We start from the raw sequence: 13,879 nt of genomic DNA on the forward strand, positions 1-13,879 counted from the left end.
CGGGGGAGCCTGGTGGGCTGCCATCTATGGGGTCGCACAGAGTCGGACACGACTGAAGCGACTTAGCGGCAGCAGCAGCAACCCCATTATACGTGCTCCACCCTCACGCCTTCATTAAACGTAATTACTGCCCCAAAGCCTCACCTCCTGATGCCGTCACCTTGGGGATTAGGGCTTCAGCATACACTGAAGAGACACAAAACATTCAATCTCTAACAACTAGGAAACTCCTTTTCACCCATTACTCAGTTTAAGAATCATATATCCCGGGAACCCTCTCTGTTTTATTTAAATTTTCCTCCTGAAGATCCCCTGGAGAAGGGAACAGCAACCCACTCCAGTATTCTGGCCTGGAGAGCCCATGGACAGAGGAGCCTGTTGGGCTGCAGTCCAGGGGATCGCAGAGCAGGACATGCCAACTACCACGTCCACCTTTTCCACTTTCTCTGCTCCTACAGCGCTCTTCAGTTGCCTCTGTTATAGCACGTTTCACTCCTTCTACAATGGTGAGTTTATATGTCTGCTTCCTTTTGTTTTATCCAATTTTTATGTTCACAGTCCAGCGCAGGGTCTGCCCTATGGTACGGACTTGGTACCATAAGCTCAGCTTCAAAGAATTTAACTCTCAATACTTTTCAGTCCCCTCTGCTAAGTTCAAAGTAAACCCTTGCTTTATTTACTTTTTTTTAAACTTTTTTATAAGTATTTACATTAGACCCATTTGTTATTTGATCGTACAATTTGGTGAAATTTTCCATTCATTTATTTTTGGATGAACGTGCTATTTCTAACTGGATGATTATTAATAGTTGATGTTGCTATTGAAGCACTTATAAAAGGGAATTCTTTTAATTATTCATTCACTTCTCTATATCACTCTGTTGTATCCACATCCTATTCATCATGGCAGAGTCGACGCCTGGCACACACGAGGTGCTCAGGGCAGGTTTCCTGAATGAATGCAAACACGTATCATATTCTGCTTTCCCAACTCACCCCTCACCTCCTTGGAAAGGCACCGGAAGCTACTCTTTCCCGCTCTCTTTGGAGCCTACTCTCGGGCCCTTTAAGAATCCCTGTTATGAGCTCCCGCCTTCTTTGTTCACTCGGAAAAGCAGACAGCAGGAGCAGAAGATGCTGTCCGCTCCTGCTCCTGAGCCTTCATCAGGGGCCGCGCCGCGACGGGGCGGGTGGGCGGAGCGGAGGCGCCCTGGGGGCGGTGCGGAGGGCGGGGCGGGCATGGGACAGAGGCCCTGCAGGCATCGCTTGGCGCTTCACTCCTGGGTAGGAGGCCACGTGAGCAAATGCAGGGACCGGATGCGATCACAAGATCGGGGTCGTGGTGTCTGTTGCTTTCTGATTCCATGCCTGATGGTGCGCAAGCTGTCAGTCCTAAGAGCTTTGGTTTCTGTGTCTGGGGTGGGATGATCACACCTGTCCTCACTGCCTACAATCATTTCTAAAATCGAATGAGGGCTGTAAAATCTACTGCAAATTGTTAGCACGTTTGTCCCGTGTGTGAGGACTTGTTATTGTTGCTATTATTTTATTGCTGTACATCTTACCTCCTTTCCAGATTTACAGTGGCAATTAAACTGTCCACTTTGCCATATCCTGTTACTGAATTATGCTCGTTACAGATTCCTCAAGAAAAGCAACAGCCAGTCCTCAAATAAGAGGACTGGCAGCAGCATTGGTCACACGCACACACTTCACCCTAACTTTACCTGGTAATTGGGGTAACCGTCTATGTTAGTTCACTAGCTTTATTCAGAAGAGCAAACTCCTCATACCTTTAGGACAACTTGGAAGAAAGTGCCCACCGAAGTCCTGTTCCTGCCCTCCCGTGGAGATTGGACCCAGGGAGCTCTCCTAAGGTCTGCATTTCAAAGGCCTGACTCCCAGGTTCTTGACAAAGATGTTTCTGGGTTATTAAGGTGACACAAAGTCTATCTAGTTTTCAGAAGGTTTTATATCCATTGAAAAGGGAGGGGAAACCGCTTAAAATTACATTGTCAAAGTGAATAAGAAAAAGAGAAGACGTAATCTCATCCTTTATTTTCAACAGGGAGGGTTAAACCTTGTATTTAAAATTTTTATGTGCCCTATACACAGACAACTAAGAATTCCAAAGGTGGAAACATGTTCACCTCAGAAAGACTGCCCCACAGCTTCTTCTGTCTCATTGGTTTGTGAGTGCTCACTCAGACTGGGAGACAATATTTATCTCATACCCTGCACGTATGTATCCATAGTACAGTTGGCCCTTGAACAACACAGATTTGAACTGTGTGGGTCCATGTAGATTTTTTTCAATCAGTATATACAAAAATATGCATGTAGAACATCATGTGGGTGATTTGTATTAAAGGGGATAGTCTATTTTTACATTGGCGTTAAGTGAGTAATATTTAATGGAAAATTGAAAATATGTTCATTTTCTTACTGTTTTCTAACTTTACTTTCAGAGAAATACGTTACTGTACAGTATGCCTTTCTCATCATGGGAGAATCTGCCTATCAGCTTGTCACAGGTAAGTGGTTTATTTTGAAAAGCAACACTGTTTTTAATAATGTATTATGGACATGACTGTAACATTGTATGACATACAATTTTATAACCATTTGTTCATTAGTGTATAAGCTTGGCGAATGTGAAGCAATCATATTGATTATACCAGGCAACTATAAAGCAATTATGTTGCTGCTTCTTTGTTATCAACACACGAATCATTTAACCTGCGAATGCATATGAGTTTCTGGTTCACATTATCTTTTCAGTTTTGATGTCTAGTGTGAGTAACATTGAGAGTATTTTGTATCATATAAGACAATATTGACGTAGGAACTGATAGATAATCATCTTGTGAGCTGACAATATAAACTTATGTTATCAAAGAACACACTTCAGTCCTGTAAATATCTTTTCTCTTATGGTTTTCTGAACATTTTTTATCTAGTTTAGTCTAAGAATACATATAACTTAAAATGTATGTGTTAATTGACTGTGTTATCAGTAAGGCTGTTAGTAGTTAAGTTTGGGGGAATCAAAAGTTACAGGCAGGTTTTCAGCTGCACTTGGGGTCGGTGTTCCTAACTGTCCTTGTTGTTCAAATGTCAATTGCATTTCTTTTGCCTTCTGATTTCATGGCATGTTTTACTGCACCTGAATACTAGCATTCCTTGCGTTCGGGGGCTGGGGGAGCCGCAGTGAGACTTCATTTGATCGAAATGGGCCAAGTCTGAAAACTCACTGTGAAAGCAGAAAGGGCTAGAAAGGGTGGGTGCTCCTGGACCTACACCTTGTCTGGACTTTGGCCTCAAGGACGGGCCAAACAGCTGAGGGTGGTCAGAATCACACTGTAACTTGATAATGTTTCAGCATTTTAGTCTCAGCAGTTTGGAAGTCCCCGGACATGTAGGTGCTCTGTACACCTACATCTTGATGAAGAGTTGTAGAGACAGAAGCACCCTGGCTGTATGTAGAGAGAGATGAGCGTCATATCAGGGTCAGTGGCTGCCTCTGAAGATTCCCCAGATAATTAATCACACTGATATCAATGTCTCAGCATTTCCCTCTCATCTCTGCAAGCCCTCTTAGGAATATCTGAAAAGCGCTTTTAACACGGACTTAAGTTTAATGAATGTAAAGTAATAATAATTAATATGGCAAAGCTTCCTTCCGATATTCTGCCAAATTCTAGAACTTCTGCTACATCAGTTCAATTCAGTCACTCAGTCGTGTCTGACTCTTTGTGACCCCATGGACTGCAGCACATTAGGCCTCCCTGTCCATCACCAACTCCCGGAGTTTACCCAGACTCATGTCCATTGAGTTGGTGATGCCATCCAACCATCTCATCCTCTGTCATCCCCTTCTCCTCCTGCCTTCAATCTTTCCCAGAATCAGGATCTTTTCAAATGAGTCAGCTCTTCTCATCAGGTAGCCAAAGGACTGGAGTTTCAGCTTTAGCATCAGTCCTTCCAATGAATATTCAGGACTGATCTCCTTTAGGATGGACTGGTTGGATCTCCTTGCAATCCATGGGACTCTCAAGAGTCTTCTCCAACACCGCAATTCAAAAGCATGAATTCTTCTGTGCTCAGCTTTCTTTATAGTCCAAATCTCACATCCATACACGACTACTGGAAAAACAGTAGCTTTGACTAGATAGACCTTTGTTGGCAAAGTAATGTCTCTGCTTTTTAATATGCTGTCTAGGTTGGTCATAACTTTTCTTCCAAGGAGTAAGCATCTTTTAATTTCATGGCTGCAGTCACCATCTGCAGTGATTTTGGAGCCCCCGCAAAAAAGGGTCTTTTACTGTTTCCACTGTTTCCCCATTTATTTGCCATGAAGTGATGGGACCAGACGCCACATACCTGTGATGTATAATGGCTGAAAAAGTGAGGCCTCTTTTTAATCTACCCCCACCAAACAAAGACTCGCCTTCCTGATCTTTGGGTTTGTTTTTCCAAATCTCTGGTGCCGGTAGGTAGGCATGCACCACGGCACCACTGGGGTCATCAGGAGCCGGAGCTTGCTTCTCATCGCTTGTGGCCACCAGCATCTTTTTCGCTTCCCCAGCTGCTATTCCTTTGCTGCTCAGGGTCCACTCTGACAGGACTCGTCTGAGTTTGTCTCGCTGGCTCTCCATCACACATCTCTGTCACAGCCACGCACACATTGTATGCGTTTTACTTGTACCTGTGTTTAGAGTAAGAGTCACCTAGAGCTAATGATACTGTAAGTCAGCACTTTCCTCCTTCCTCAAGAAATCCTAAAACATCCAACCACGTTTTCCTAGTTTCAGCCCAAGATGTTGGTAATTAATCTCATTATTAATGAAGAAGAAGGCAGTGATTTTCCACTTTTGGGAGACACAGTCTCTTTTGGGCTATTGGGAAGGCAGAATCCCAGAAGGACAAGGGGAGCCCCGTTTAATACAGGGAGAGTGCAGTGTGTTCCATCCACCCTGACGGTGTGCAGAGACAGACAGCGGCCAGGTTTTAAGCATGCAGACAGTTGGTTGTTCGGCATCATGCCGCATAAACACACAGGCGATAGCCTATTAAAGCACTGGGCCGCCCCGTCCCGAGGCTCCACGCGTCGCGTGGCCCGTGCTCTCCGCAGCGAGGGGGGCTCTCTGCTGCCGCCTCGTGGTGAGTGAAGGCATGGCGGCAGTTGGGACTAAGCAGGCACGTTTGGGTAAACCGGGTAATTTAATCTTGGGAAATTAATTCGTGGGGGCCTCAGTTTCTTCTTTTATAAATGGTAAGTTGAATTGATTATAAGAGTCTGTAAATATAGAGCTGTCTAATTGGCAAGAAACATGCTCTGCACTCTGTGAATAACTTTGCATGAAGCCTTGCATTTTTGGCTTTTAGAAGCCAAAAGCTTCTGCAAAGCTTCCATTTTGACTTCCAATGTACTTCCTGACTCACAGGTTTAGGTGATTTATAAGGAATTCCATGTCATCCCTATGAATTAATACACCCTTATAGTCTTCCTGTCCCAGGGCTTAGGGGCACCTTCTTTTTTTTTCAGACACAATAAGGCCATGAGGATAATTGAAAGCTTTTGCCCCCAACCAACAAAACAGGCTTTAATCAAAAAGTTGGATGCGGAGCTTCCTCCCGGAAGGTGAATAATCCGGTCTGAACTGGGGTGTACATAGAGACAATCAGAGTGGAAATTACCTCTGCTGCTACCTGGAAGAGCAAATTGTTTCATTGACTTAGTTTCAACATAGTTCTTGTTCTGCCTGGGAGGGGTTTTTCTTATTTGCATTTTTAAAAAAGATTGGATTTGATGATCTGTGAGGAAGGAGGCAAAGACCTTTGACGAGCACAGCTTCTGTCTTGCTGGAGGCAGAGCTAATTTTTGACATTGTACTTTTTAATTACAGTGGAGACTTACACGGCCTCCCAAGCCAAAGCCAGCTCTGGCCTTTCAGAAAGCAGGCAAGGGTGTAGGCGAGAACACACGGGCGTCTCCGCCTTCCCAGAGACGGAGCCTGCGATGCTGCAGCAGGAGGAGCTGCTCGAGCGCTGTCTGTTCCCGTCCAGGGTTTAGCTTTTCGGGAGGCCAGAAGAGACAGCGAGTCCCTGTCGTGAGAATTTTTGAGGACGCACAGGGCCTGGACAACGTTCTTTTTACAACTTAATCGCTCCAAGCAGCAAAATGCTTTGCCTGGTGGTTATGTAAGATGTAAGGCATCTCAAAGTCGAAAGGAACTGCATTATTCAGCTGCTTTCATTTACTCTGAAGACACCCGACTATATAGGTTATGCATGAATTTCTCCCATTTGCAGGAATAAAGCACAGTAACCAAAAGTCATCAATGTTTTATAAACTGTGACTAATCTCTTACATGGTCTCAGGCTCTCTCTTCAGAATTGTTTCTATTGGCTGATATTTAGTTGCTACTTTATGGTACTATTATTTTTTAAAAAACCACTTGAGACCGTGGCACACTGTGGGACTCAGGACTGATGGGGTTGTTGGGAGAGCTGCTCTCCCAAGCCTCTCAACTGCCTTGAAATGTCTGGCTTGAAAATGCTCTCCCAAGCCTCTCAACTGCCTTGAAATATCTGGCTTGAAAATGCTCTCCCAAGCCTCTCAACTGCCTTGAAATATCTGGCTTGAAAATGGCAACAGAGAAATCCGAAGCTCTGCCTTCCAGAAGCGGCAGCGTGGTGCGTTTCCAGGGTCCTCCTGGCGCCTACTGAGCTGTTGCCACCCAAAATAGTGGTGGGCTCATCAGCGTTCAGCAAACCACGATCGCGGATGTGGCCAGGGCAAGCCTAGCCAGTGTGTGTTTGTTTAATCATGCATCATTTAGTACAAAGATGACTCTGGGATGTTCTGGCAAATTAATTTGTATTGCACTTCCGAGAAGGGAGCGAGCAGCTGGGCCCCAGCCCACGGAGCTGCTGGGCTCTGTCTGCTGATAAACTCACTGCTGCCGCCGCCTCCTGTGAAAGCGTGAACCGAACCGCAGGGCACGGGGACTTCGGGTCACTCCCCTCCGGGGTTTGGGTGGGAGCTGTCAGTCCGTTCGTGGTTCCAAGCGTTCCTGCTGTGCTTTGTCAGCAACTTCAGGGTAGCAACCAAGCCACCATTTCCAAAAGATTCATTCGTTCCCAACAGTTTGACAACCAGCCACAATGCCACCATCTTTGAAATTTGATTACACCTGTCCTTCTAGATATTTGTACCATTCATTTGTGACTTGCTCCCTCATCCCTGTGTGATATGCGGTATAACCATCATGCAAGGTTTTTACGTGGCCTAGGTATTTCGTAGGTGTTGATTTAAAAAAATGAGAAATTTGCTCTTCTCAGGAAACATCGTCTGGGAAGGAAGGATAGGGAGCTGTGTGGTAATATGCACAGAAGCGCATTAGAAATCCTTCCTAACGGTCCTCATTCTAGCGGCCTCTGCACCAATGGCTGCTGTTTCCCCCCAAACTGGTCATCATTAATCTCATCTTCCAGCTGAATCGTACCCCAGTGGCCGGCACACACCAGCCGCTAGTTTTTAATTCTTCTAAACCATTTCCCCCTCTTTGTTACGCTGCCATTCAATACTTTAAAGAAAACTGGACATATGTATTTTTGATGCAAAATCTTTTTTTTTTGAAATTTTTGCCAGTTCTGCCTTTTAACCACTGCTGGAATTCTGTAGAAGCTATCCTATTCCTCTGCTTGGAGGGCAGAGGAGAGGGAGAAGCCACAAAACTTTCTTTAGCAGGAGAAAAGAAAGGCTGGGGGATACACATATTTCAATAAGTTTTTAATGGCAATAGTCTTGTCTGTAGGTAGACATGATCTCATTCTGCAAACCCGTAAGAAAATCATCCTGTTTTCTGCCTCTCAGAAGAGCTCCAGGGTGTCAGGGGTGGTGGAGGCCTGGAGTTAGTTTCAAGTATTTTGTAATGGAAATGTGTCTCCCCAGACCTTGCAGAGTTGAGGTTAACAAAGACATTTAGAAAAAACAAAGTCTTTTCATATCATTTAATGCTAAAATATAATTTTTAAATATTTTGAGTGATAAATACATCTGTGACTCTCTTCATGTATAAGAGTTTAGCATTTTAATTTATACGTCAAGCTCATATGTTTGGTTATTTGGTTGCTGAATGGTTTCAAGGATTCTATGGTCATTGGAAAGGCGGACAGGCCACTGTTTCATGGTAAGAGTCCTCCCAGTAACTTTCATGATGATGATGATGGCTGATCTGTATGGAGAAGCTGATGTGTGCTAGGTGTCTTTGGGAACTTTGTGTGTGTTAGTATCCATATGACCTCATTAGCAGAAACTCCGATTTGCATCCTGCGCATGAGGAGACAGAGGCACAGAGACGCTGACTGATAAGACGGGCTTGGGGCCAAGTTGCCTGGATGTGTCGAGCACAGCCGGTGCCTGGCCGAGTCGCCTTTAATGATTGGCCTGAGTGCTTAGCCCGGGGCTGCCTTCAGCGGGCCATCGGCCAGCTCGCCACCTCTGCTCAACATTTATCTCTATTAGAAACCCAGATTGGAGAGTTGCCACCAGCTTCTGATGTCAGATAGTGTGGCGTGCAGAGACACATTAATAGATGAGGATAGGAGACAGAACCGCAGCTTTTGGCCTGTCTGCGGCAGACAGACGACAGACTGGAGGGCACCCAGCTTCTGAACAAATGAAAGGCGTTTCTGTAGAACCGTGGCTAGCAGTTTTCAAATCCAAGCATGTGCTCTTTCGTGCCCAGTACTGTGCTAGGCAGACAGAATAGAAAACATAAAAGAAGCAGAAAAGGACTATTATCCGTTGCAGCGCTACCTGCAGTTTTGTTGGGGAGCTTCGACAGCACGCTGGCAGTCACAGGCTGTGGGCACATGTGAGCACAGCTCAAGGTGCGCTGTTCAGATAACAAGTATTAGGGGGGCTTCATACTGCACAAAGGAGAGTGGGCCTCACACAAGGGAAACCGCGGCTGCTTCAACAGCTCGCTCACCCACGAGCCCTGGGAAATAGAAAGTGCCATCCTGCATTTACCATCTCCACAGCCCTGAAATACTGCATGGCTCTCAGCCCGGAGTTAGAAATCGGCCGGTGACACTGTTCTGCGTTGACTGTTGATTCACAGGTGAGAGGTGAGGACTGAATCAGTGCTGAAAGGTGCAGGGTGACCTCTGCAAGTGTCACGTGCTGGGAGGTTCGGGTCTTCGCTCTTCACCGGCCCTGAAATGTCCAGGGACAAAGAGTGGGCCTGAGGGCTCATTCAGTGTGGAAACAGACGTGACTGTTCTGTGTCAGGCTCTCTGCTAGCTTTCTAAAGACATTTCAGATTCTCGGAAGGCAAAGCACAGAACTTGGTGTAGGGAAATCTGAGTTTACAATACCAGCTCTCTCTTTAGTTTATACTGAGGCGGAATAAAAGTCAACTTACTTTCCTTGGCTCCAACTTCTCATTTGTGAATGAGGAACTGGCTACACCTGTGGTTCATAAGCTGCTCCCGGGAGGTCTGCAGTTTCTTCCTCGGGGTAGCGGGGGGCGGTATTCTGGAAGAGTGGCTCTCAACAAGGGGCAGTTTCCTCCCCTCATTCCCAGAGGACGTTTTGGTTTTGTCTGAGGAATGTGTTTACTACTGGCATCTGTCTGCTGGGTAGAGACCTAGGTGCTGCTGAACGTTCTACTGTATAGGAGGCAGCACCCATGACCGAGAATCACGTGCCTACAAGGCCGACAGCACCCAGGCTGAGAGCCTTGCCATGTGGGAGCCTGAACCTCTAACCCAGTAACACCAAAGAACTGTTTTTACTGGTGCCCAATAATACCATTTTTACTGGATGTAGCAGATATAAGTTTGACAGGCGATAAGGAAATGTGCAAACTTTGATTTTCTTATTTCCTATAATTGAGCTTAGATTGTATCTTCTTTCGCCCACACTGGTTCTCAGTTGATTCAGAGTTTTCACTAAGGTATTTCAAGGTTCTGCTCTTTTCTGTCCTTCTCTTCCACTCTGAATCCACCTCTGGGCTTGAAAAGCATCCTGGAATTGGAAGTGGATGTCTAGTTCATTACCCTTGCTGATCCTACACTCTTGTCTGCCCCCACTTTTTAGATTCCACATATGAGTGATATCAGATAGTATTTGTCTTTCTCTATCTGACTTATTTCACTGAGCGTAACATTCTCTAGATCCATCCACGTTGCTGCAGATGGCAGTGTTTAAGATTTAGTTTGTTTAGAGACGTTCACAGTTAAGTTGAGAGGGGGGCACAGAGAGTTCCTTACACTGCCTGCCTCCTGCATGCATAGCCGCTGCTCTTACAAACGTCCTCCACCAGAGTCAGGCATTTCTTAAACCTGATGAGCCCTCACTGACACAGCTTCGTCACCCAAAGTCTGTAGTTTACCTTAGGGTTTGCTCTTGGTGCATATGCGGGTTTGGGCAAGCACATCGTGACGTGGATCTACAATCATGGTGCCATGCAGACTGTTTCCGCACCAGGCCCCGTGTCCCACCTGCTCATTCCTCCTTCCCTGTGACCTGTAGCTGCTCATCTTCACATTGTCACTGGAGGTCTCCTTTTCCAGAATGTCACACAGTGTGTGACCTTCTCAGATCGGCTGCTTTCACTAAGTAACATGCATTTACAAGCCTTCTCCATGTCTTTTCATGGCCTGATAGCTCAGTTCTTTTTAGTACTGAATGGTGAAGAACCCGCCTGCCATTGCAGGAGGCGTAAGAGATACGGGTTTGGTCCTGGGTCAGGAAGATCCCCTGGAGGAGGGCACGGCAACCCACTGCAGTATTCTGGCCTGGAGAATCCCATGGACAGAGAAGCCTGGCGGGCTACGGTTCATAGGGTCGCAAAGAGGTGGGCGCATCTGTATCTATCTAGTCATCTCCTGGAGGGTATCTTGGAGGGTATCTTGGAGGATATCTTGGAGGATATCCTGGAGGATATCTTGATTGCTTCCAAGCTGGCAGCTGTAAGGTTGCTGTGTGCATCCGTGTGCTGGTTTCCGCGTGAACTCTAGTCATTACTGTTTAACTGCTGCCCTCCCTGACCTGCCGTAACCCTGAGGCCTTGCAGCGTCCGCAGAGGCGTGCTCTAGTCGTAACTGAACTCACACTTCGGTTCACTTTCTCAGCCACTTGTGTTCCCTTTTGAGGTTCACTGGAAATTTTGCACTTGCTTCCTAACCCCTCTGGGCTATGGAGCCTCAGGCTGGGACTCTGACACGCTCTCTACCTACACCTGCCCTGCCGGCAGTTCTGTTCACAGTTGTGGCCCCACTGTGGGGGTGGGGAGGCCTTTCTGTAAGGCTTTTTGCCTCTCCTAAGGGGGGTCTGAGAAGGGGGTACAATTCTCTCTGGCCCTGAGGCCACGCCCCTAAACCTCCCTAGACTTTTTTTGGGCAAAGACTCCCACCAGCAACTCACTCTACTGTTGTCCGCTGGACTAGCCACGCCTCCTCCCAGCTGGTTGAAATTTATCTCCTTTTGAGAGCAGAAAATGATATCTACGTAATCTGGCATTGTTTTTCTAACCTTACTGTATATAGTATAAAATTAATGCTCTTATTTTTATCAAAACTGCCATTTCAGTAAATGCTTTTTTTCTTTCAAAGTCTTTTCTCTTAAAATAGAAAAATTGTCATTTAAGCTAATGACTCTGCTATGAATTTCAAAACCCTAAGTATAAGAATTGACTTCTTTGTAACCCAGTGGTGTCTGGCTTCCTCTAATGATGTGGAATGCCACGGATTCAGTAGGTAGTGGGTTTCAGGATTAATAGTTATAATTTCAGTGTGCTTTAAAAATGTGATCTGCTGCTTAAAAATAAGAGAAGGAAAGAAAGGAGGAAGGAAGGATGGGAAGCAGGGAGGGAAGAGTAGAGAAGGGAAAAAGCCCTGGGCTGGCATTCTCGATTCTTCTTCTTCCACCGTAAGGCGATCTGAACGTGAGAAGGCCTGGGCACTGTCCACACCTGGTGTGCTCCTGTGTAATATCGCCCTACAGGGGCCGGGGAAAGAACGGCCTCTGCAGTTCACACAAGGAAGCAAGGATATCCACAAGCAGTTGTCTCCTTTTAGATTCATGTCAACAGGAAAACAGGGTTGGATAACTGGAAATATTTTACATGGACATTTGGCTAAATGCTATTCACTTATTATGCCAGTCTAGAATACCAGCACTCAATATGTGAGCAAATTTGGAAAACTCAGCAGTGGCCACAAGACTGGAAAAGGTCAGTTTTCATTCCAATCCCAAAGAAAGGCAATGCCAAAGAATGCTCAAACTACCACACAATTGTACTCATCTCACACGCTAGTAAAGTAATGCTCAAAATTCTCCAAGCCAGGCTTCAGCAATATGTGGACTAAGAACTTACAGATGTTGAAGATGGCTTTAGAAAAGGTCTCTGATCTCTGTCAGATCAAATTGTCAATATCCATTGGATTATTGAAAAAGCAAGAGACTTCCAGAAAAACATCTATTTCTGCTCTATTGACTATGCCAAAGACTTTGACTGTGTGAATCACAATAAACTGTGGAAAATTCTGAAAGAGATGGGAATACCAGACCACCTGACCTACCTCCTGAGAAATCTGTATGCAGGTCAAGAAGCAACAGTTAGAACTGGACATAGAACAACAGACTTGTTCCAAATCAGGAAAGGAGTCCGTTAAGGCTGCATATTGTCACCCTGCTTGTTTAACTTTCATGCAGAGTACAGCATGAGAAATGCTGGGCCAGGTGCAGAGAAATGCTGGGCCAGGTGCAGCACAAGCTGGAATCAAGATTGCTGAGAGAGATTTCAATAACCTCACATACACAGATGACACCACTCTTATGGCAGAAAGCAAAGAAGAACTAAAGAGCCTCTCGATGAAAGTGAAAGAGGAGAGTGAAAAAGCTGGCTTACAACTCAGCATTCAGAAAACTAAGATCATGGCATCAGGTCCCATCACTTCATAGCAAATAGATGGGGAAACAATGGAAACAGTGAGATTGTATTTTTCTCAGGCTCCAAAATTGCTGTAGATGGTGACTGCAGCCATAAAATTAAAAGCTGCTTGCTCCTTGGAAGAAAAGCTAAGACCAACCTAGACAACATATTAAAAAGCAGAAACATTACTTTGCCAACAAAGGTCCGTCTAGTCAAGGCTGCGGTTTTCCCAGTAGTCATGTATGGATGTGAGAGTAGAGCCATAAAGAAAGCTGAGCGCCGAAGAATTGATACTTTTGAACTGTGGTGTTGGAGAAGACTCTTGAGAGTCCCTTGACTGCAAGGAGATCCATCCAGTCCATCCTAAAGGAAATCAGTCCTGAATATTCATTGGAAGGACTGATGTTGAAGCTGAACCTCCAATACTTTGGCCACCTGATGCAAAGAGCTGACTCATTTGAAAAGGCCCTGATGTTGGGAAAGATTGAGGGCAGGAGGAGAAGGGGACTGCAGAGGATAGATGGTTGAATGGCATCACTACTCGATGGACATGAGTTTGAACAAACTCCAGGAGTTGGTGATGGACAGGGAGGCCTGGCGTGCTGCAGTCCATGGGATCACAGAGTCGGACACGACTGAGTGACTGAACTGAGAGTAGTAGAGTGTTTATCTCTGAACACCTAGAAATACTCAAAAGAGATAGAAAAAATGTTTCCTAAATGGGAAACATAATCTATACTCCCAGTTTAGGGATTGGGAAATCATTTACTTGTTCTCTTTCTCTTTCACTCTCTTTCTCTTTCCCTGAACCCCTCTTTTCACTATCTATCTAATCTTTAGTATAGACAATAATTTCTGCTCTTTTATTTAGGAGACTGAAATTTAAATCCCTAATGGCAGGGCAAAGATTTATTTGAAAAGCATTG

At 45.4% G+C, this 13,879-nt stretch overlaps 1 long non-coding RNA gene across 1 annotated transcript in view; it reads left to right on the top strand.

Annotated features, from left to right (window-relative positions):
- Positions 1 to 2,409: 2,409 nt before the first annotated feature.
- Positions 2,410 to 13,879, top strand: part of LOC139184242 (uncharacterized) — an 89,019-nt gene continuing 77,549 nt past the window's right edge. The window contains exon 1 of the long non-coding RNA XR_011567840.1: positions 2,410 to 2,534. This is a non-coding gene — a long non-coding RNA (uncharacterized lncRNA). The remainder of the gene's footprint in view (positions 2,535 to 13,879) is intronic.

This window comes from Bos indicus, chromosome 7 (assembly GCF_029378745.1).
Source record: "Bos indicus isolate NIAB-ARS_2022 breed Sahiwal x Tharparkar chromosome 7, NIAB-ARS_B.indTharparkar_mat_pri_1.0, whole genome shotgun sequence".
Classification (NCBI taxonomy): Eukaryota; Metazoa; Chordata; class Mammalia; order Artiodactyla; family Bovidae; genus Bos; species Bos indicus.